At 60.2% G+C, this 6,369-nt stretch overlaps 1 long non-coding RNA gene and 4 other non-coding genes across 5 annotated transcripts; 3 read left to right on the top strand and 2 right to left on the bottom strand.

Annotated features, from left to right (window-relative positions):
* Positions 1 to 170: 170 nt before the first annotated feature.
* On the top strand, positions 171 to 243 carry TRNAK-UUU (transfer RNA lysine (anticodon UUU)). The gene has a single exon. It is a non-coding gene; the product is annotated as a tRNA-Lys (tRNA).
* A 568-nt stretch (positions 244 to 811) lies between these two features.
* On the top strand, positions 812 to 883 carry TRNAQ-CUG (transfer RNA glutamine (anticodon CUG)). Its single transcript has one exon. It is a non-coding gene; the product is annotated as a tRNA-Gln (tRNA).
* A 447-nt stretch (positions 884 to 1,330) lies between these two features.
* Positions 1,331 to 1,412, bottom strand: TRNAL-UAG (transfer RNA leucine (anticodon UAG)). Its single transcript has one exon. It is a non-coding gene; the product is annotated as a tRNA-Leu (tRNA).
* Positions 1,413 to 2,752: 1,340 nt separating this feature from the next.
* On the bottom strand, positions 2,753 to 5,518 carry LOC144217303 (uncharacterized). The gene is made up of 3 exons (XR_013330870.1): positions 5,354 to 5,518; positions 4,912 to 4,978; positions 2,753 to 2,839 (listed from the first exon to the last, which is right to left on the bottom strand). It is a non-coding gene; the product is annotated as an uncharacterized LOC144217303 (long non-coding RNA).
* A 75-nt stretch (positions 5,519 to 5,593) lies between these two features.
* On the top strand, positions 5,594 to 5,664 carry TRNAG-GCC (transfer RNA glycine (anticodon GCC)). The gene has a single exon. It is a non-coding gene; the product is annotated as a tRNA-Gly (tRNA).
* Positions 5,665 to 6,369: the final 705 nt, after the last annotated feature.

Genomic DNA, 6,369 nt, shown 5'->3' with positions numbered 1-6,369 from the left:
GGCCGGGGAAGGACGGGAAAGCGCAGGCCGCAGCCGCGGGGCCCTTCCGCTCCCTCCGGGGGGGCTCCGGAGCTGCTGCGCACATGCGTGCAATTACCCACCGCTCCTGTGAGCCTGGACTTCCGTAGACGCACAGCTCTTATAGGCAGCAGAGCAAGCGGCTAGGAAGAGCCCGGATAGCTCAGTCGGTAGAGCATCAGACTTTTAATCTGAGGGTCCAGGGTTCAAGTCCCTGTTCGGGCGTCTCCTCTCTCTTTTTCCCCCTCTACAAAACTATACCTCTTTTTGAATACGACTAGTGTCTGTATTCCTTTAAAACAAGACAAAGGTAAAAAAGGATAACGAGAATATTGTGACATCACTTTAAAAAGGAAATGATAGTAACCCCTTCGGGATTTTACTTTTCAAAAAGTAGAACGAACGATAGACCGTGGAGGGAAAGCAGACATGTTTTAAGAGAATTTAAGTTTTCCAGTAAGCCACATTAGAAAGTAAAAGGAAGCGGGCGAAATTAATTTTAACAACACATTTTATTTAACTCAGTGGAAACTTATCATTTTAACGCGTACTCGATATTTTAAAATTATTAATGAAATTTTAATAATACACTTTTCAGTACGTACTGTCTTCTAAGCATGGTGTGTATTTGACCCCTCACAGTACATCTCGATTCATAGTTTGGATGCTCCGAGGCGGGTGTCCACCGCCTCCGGCAGGTATTTCTATTTGTTTTTGTCTTCCGTGAACGGGAGACACGCAGAACAAGAATATCAGCATTATGTACTCTCTCAAAAGAAACCGATCACGAGTGGGTTCCATGGTGTAATGGTTAGCACTCTGGACTCTGAATCCAGCGATCCGAGTTCAAATCTCGGTGGAACCTTATGTTTTGGGCGGCCCCCCCCGCCAAGCGCTGTTATATTTAAGAGCTTGGGGCAGGGGCGTCATTCCTCACCTGGGAGGGTCTGAAAAGCCAGCGAGGATGCTGTCCTTTAAGTTTTTAAAAAACTGACCGGGTAGCGGGAGCCTCCAGAGCGCCGTCAGAACGTACAAGCATCGCTTAAATGTAGAGCAAGTTGGGCTCGTTTTGAGAAATAATGTATTTGAGGGCAGTCAAGGCGCAGATCAGCTACGAAGAATCGCGGGTCGCTTCCGCAGGCCCCATCGAGTCTCGGCCGACAGCACCGAGGCTGCCCGAACACCAGCGAGTGGAAGGCGGTGACGACTTGGCTGCAAGGAGTCCTCATAAAAACGAGGGTCAGATCCCACGGGGGAGGGGGGGTGTTAAGTTATATATAACGGTACACAGGCCACCAGAAAAACTCCACGTTGGCAGCGGTGGGATTCGAACCCACGCCTCCGAAGAGACTGGAGCCTAAATCCAGCGCCTTAGACCGCTCGGCCACGCTACCTGCGTGGAAGCTACTCCTCCCCGTGGTCCTCCTAAGAGACTGGAGGCGAGAGCGGGGCTCGGAGCGGTTGCCCAACCGGCCGCCCCTCCTCGGGGATCGCGGGCCGGGAAACGGACCGACCAGAGGAAGGAGACACACACCGCTGTTCACAACGACACAAGTTTATTTTCCCGGGAGGGGCTGCATCTGGGAGTGGGGTGCGCCTGGGCTGCGGGCAGCCGCAGCTCGGTGCTCGCTCGCTCGCGTTCTCCCACCCGCGCGCGTCCGCACTCGCACCTGGCCGCTACCTGCCCCAGGCAGGCCTGCGGGGTGGCACCCACGCGCTCCTGGCATGCCCCGCCCGATGCCCTCACACCCCTCTCCCTCCCCGCCCCCTTCCCGTGCTAGTACCCGTAAGCCGTTAGACGTCGCCGCCCGCCAGGTNTGCTTTTTCCTGGAGGCCCCCATCCCATCTGCCCCTACCCAATTTTCAGTGTTTTCCACCTGGTTTCAAGCTCCAACCTCAGTCTCCGCTCTGCTCTCTTCTTTACTTACCTGTCTGCCCCGGGGCTTAGGCCATGAAGAGCAAGACTGGGGGGAGAGGGGGGGCGGGAGACAGAAAGAAAGGGAGACAGAAGGAAAGTGGGCGCGGACGCCGAGAGAAAGGCAGGCCCCTGGCTCGGGGACACACGGGGATTTAAAACCACTTTATTCCATGCACTAGGGACTGGGGCAGGGGCTGGGGCTGGGCCGGGGGCAGAGAGAGTACAATCCTAGTCGCAAGGGGGGCAGGGAAAAGGGACAGAAACCAGGGAAATATNAGGGGGAAAAGGGAGGGGGGGAAGCGGGAGCTGGGGGTGCCCCCCGATCGCGTGTGCGCGCTGCTCACGGAGCGCGCGACTGCATGCGGAGTGGAGATGACGAGAAATGGCCGTGGGCAACCTGGAGCCTAAGGCGTCCGACCCGAGGAGGTGAAACCCACCCCGAGCTGGAGGAGTGGATGCAAACAACGAATCCCAGGGCCTGAAATTAACCACCCCGCGGGCTATTTCGAGCGGGTGTGGGGGAGGAGGAGGGAGAATTTACAGACCCCCCGAGGTGGAAAACGGACCCACCCTGGGAGTGAAATTTACAGAGCCGGGTGTTAAAACTTACAGACCCGAGGGGTGGCCGTGAAGAGCGCGTTCTGAGAGCGAGAAAGGGGATCTGGGATGGGACTCCAAGGTTGGGGCTCGGGTCGGGATGCCTTGGGGCCAGGGTCGCCGGCGCAGCACGTGTCCCCACCCCAGTAGGAAGCCCTGGGACGCGAAGAGCGGAGGCCTGGGGGGTCTGGGGGTGGCGGAAAGACTGACCTGGTCCCGGGTCTGCTCCAGCAGCAGCAGCCTCAGCTCTTCCAGGCTGCGGTTGATGCGGTCCCGGCGCCGCTTCTCCACAAGCGGCTTCAGCATCTGCGCGGNCCCCCCCAGCCAGAGCCTAGAGCCAGGCCCACTGGACCCCTCTCCGATCCCCACCCCCCAAAGCCCCCAGGGTCACTTTCTGTAGCTCGCCTCCTCTCTCCCGGGTCTTCATTCTCCTCTCTCAGTCTTGTCCTCCCTCCTCCCCTCTCTGTGTCTTTCCTCCACCTCTTTTCTACGTCTCCATCTCGTGCAGACTCTGTCTCAGTGGAGAACTTGGGGGGGGCCCCTCTTTGCGCCCAGACACGTGACCGCAAGGTGCCGGCCTTTGAGTTGGCGGCCCTGAATGTAAAAAGGGAGATACCCAGGGCGACCGCGCCTCCTCTTCTGCTAACCCGTCTATGCAGTCACCTTTCTCCACTGGTTCTAAAATCTTCCTCCCGAGCTCAGGTCTCTGGACCCAATACCTTCCCGGCCTTTTCTGGAAGGCTGCACTGGGTCAGCTCTGGCTCAGAGCGCGCGCGCGGAGCAAGTACCTATTCTCTCCACTGTTTCCACCCACTTCTTAGCTTGAGCTCCCCTTGTTGATTCCACTGGGATTCCGGCCCCCTCCCACGCCTTGCAAGGTGCCAAATCCCATTACCCAGACCGAAGCTCAGTACTTCTGCCGCCCACGCTGCTCCAGGTCTGACCCCCTTCCCATCTTCATACTTTGTTGCATCCTTCCCCTCTCCTGGTGCCTTGGGCCCCCCGCGCACCTCTCTCCCTTCCAACCCTGCGTCTCCAGCCTCCTCCCTCACCCCGGGTCTCAGGGACGCGGCCCCCAGCCGGACCAGGGATCTCTGCTCCCTCCCCTCCCACCTCTCACCTTGGGGCCGTCCCTATTCTCGGCTCGATCCCGAGTGACCATCGCTCCTCCGGACCCTGGTGTGGACCGAGGCCGAGCCCGCCTTGCACCTTATATCTCGCAGGCTCCTGAGTTGGGGGGGGTGGGGGTTGGAGTCGGACCCGCCCCCTTCAGCACCCGGATCCCGCTCCGCAAGACCCGGAGCACTAGGCTCCCGGAAAGGGGAGGAGCGCAAGGGGGGAGGGGACAGAGCGAATCCGATCTAGGAGTGTGGGAAACGAGCGGCCCAGGCGGCCTCGGCTGGTTGCAGCACCATAAGGCTGTATAATGAGGCGGGACCCGGCTGAAGGGCCAGGTCATTAAGGAGCGAGGGAGTTGACGCGATGTGGGGACAGAACTCAGGAGTGAAGTTCAGAGTTCCCCTCCTCCACCGCCAGTCGAGGCTTCCTTGGGAGCTCGCTGTTCCCCCACCGACCCTGAAATAAAAGTTCGCGTCCCTCAACCCCCAGACTGCATCTTATCCACCTTCACCCCCAAATTCGCCTCCCGCTGGGGGGGGATCTGTCCAAATTCAACTGGGGCTCTGCCTGCTNGCGAGGGAGTTGACGCGATGTGGGGACAGAACTCAGGAGTGAAGTTCAGAGTTCCCCTCCTCCACCGCCAGTCGAGGCTTCCTTGGGAGCTCGCTGTTCCCCCACCGACCCTGAAATAAAAGTTCGCGTCCCTCAACCCCCAGACTGCATCTTATCCACCTTCACCCCCAAATTCGCCTCCCGCTGGGGGGGATCTGTCCAAATTCAACGGGGGCTCTGCCTGCAGGTGAAAGAGACGCGCTGTTCGATCTAAGCGACTCTTACTCGATTCCCCCCACATTGCGCGCACCGCTCAAGGCTTGGGGGATCCATACTGAGATACGTACTAGAGACCCAAAGGATCCAGTGGAACAAAATGTGTTATCAAGCAGCTATTATAAGGGCGGAGCCAAGTAGGCGCTGGGGAAAGGGTCACACAGACGGAAGGCAGGACTGGGGAGGAGGGGGACCCTCGAGGAAGAGGAAGCAAGGCTTTGAGTCGGAGGTGGAGACCCCAATCCGCTTAGAAGTATTTGACGCCAAACTTAATCACGGGAGATTCAGGCCCAGGTCTGCGAAGGGCTCGGGACACAAGGAGTGTTTCTGCAATTCTTGCTCCCGGGGACCCCGGGGGATAGGGTAGCAGACAGCCGGCAGTTTTTTTTTAAAGAGACAAGCAAGCGATACAAAAAGGGATCAACACCCACCTCAAATCAAGAACATGACCCTCTGCAGAATGATGCGTGAACGCTCGGAGGCTTCAGGATAAAGTGTCTGGGAAGAAAAAAAAAAATCAAGAGTTTGAACGGGACAACCAGACCGCCCGGGGGAAGGACACGGAAAGACGAGATCGCAGACCGGTTGGAAAAGAAGTCAGAGGCGGCTGAGGCCTTCCGAGCGGTCTCGGGGCCTTTCCGCACATTGTGTTATGTCCCCACCCGCCCCCCACCCCGCCACGCAGCTTGCCTTCCCGAACCCCGAACCCGGAGAGACACAGACCTTGGGGAGGGCGCTCCCATTTGGGACCGGGGCCGCCGGCACATCCCACCTCCCCCTACCTGGGCCAAATGGGAGCGCAGATGTGTGGCTCCCGGCAGCCCCCGTCGCCCCCCTCCTTGGGAACCTGCGCTCGGGCTGAGTTTTTCTCACCTGCACGCGAGGCTCGGGGGCCCCGGGTTGTTCGCACCCGGGTGTGGGGCCGCCCCTGGCCATATGGGGCGACTTTATGGCCCGGCGGCCGGATCCGGGCGGGAGGAAGGATGGCCTGGCGCTCCACCCACGTCAGCTATTCCCGCTGCTCCTTCGCTGAGCCGCTGGTCCACACCGCCTTCCCGACCACGACGGCCTCAACCTCTTAAATGTGGGGCCGCCAAAGACCGGCAGTCGTCTGCATTGGTGGTTCAGTGGTAGAATTCTCGCCTGCCACGCGGGAGGCCCGGGTTCGATTCCCGGCCAATGCACTGCCTGATGTCACTTTTTTCCCCCTCTCTCCCTGCCCCCAAATAGGGGAGAAATCTGCCTGAGAAACATCTCTATTTCACACTCCTAGCAATATTAAAATCTCAACTTTCTTACCCTCAAGTGTTGAGGCTCTGGATGGAGATCCGGATTCCGAAAGTCCTCCCACCGCCGTCCTCCCCGCCCGCGGGTCCTGCGGCTTTCCACACCCCTCCCTCCGCCCCCCGCCCCGCACCTCCGCAGGCGTGACCCTGAGAAAGGACGCGCCGCTCGGATCCCTGCCCCGGGGGGTCCTCCCACCCTCCGCGGAGGAGGGGCGAGGCCTTCCCGCCCTATGCGCCCTACGTCCCGGGCTCTGCCGGCCATTTCTCCTGCTCGCTCGCTCTCTCTATTTTCTGTTNTCGATCTCGGGGTCTCTCGCGTTCTTGGGTGTCTCGGCTCCGTCCGTGCGCCCCCTGCCGGTTTCCAGCTGTCTGTGCGTCTCCGGCCCGCGGCGCGGCCCCCGCGCGCCCCGCGCTCTGTCTCTCTCGTCTCTCCTGGTCTCTGTCGCCCCCGGCACTCTGTGCTCCCACGCTCCGGCCAGCCCCTGGGAAGCGCGCTCACACCTCGGGCCCCGCCGCCACCTCCCGGCCCGCCCCTTCCCGGCTGCTTTGATCCCGCACGCGTCGGGCCGGCAGGCGGCCGGGGGGCCCCCGCCGCTGCCGCCG

The sequence above is a fragment of the Crocuta crocuta genome, unplaced genomic scaffold, assembly GCF_008692635.1.
Source record: "Crocuta crocuta isolate KB4526 unplaced genomic scaffold, BGI_CrCroc_1.0 scaffold139, whole genome shotgun sequence".
Lineage (NCBI taxonomy): Eukaryota > Metazoa > Chordata > Mammalia > Carnivora > Hyaenidae > Crocuta > Crocuta crocuta.
The sequence above is the reverse complement of the archived record's forward strand: the minus strand, read 5'-3'. Positions and strand labels throughout refer to the sequence as shown.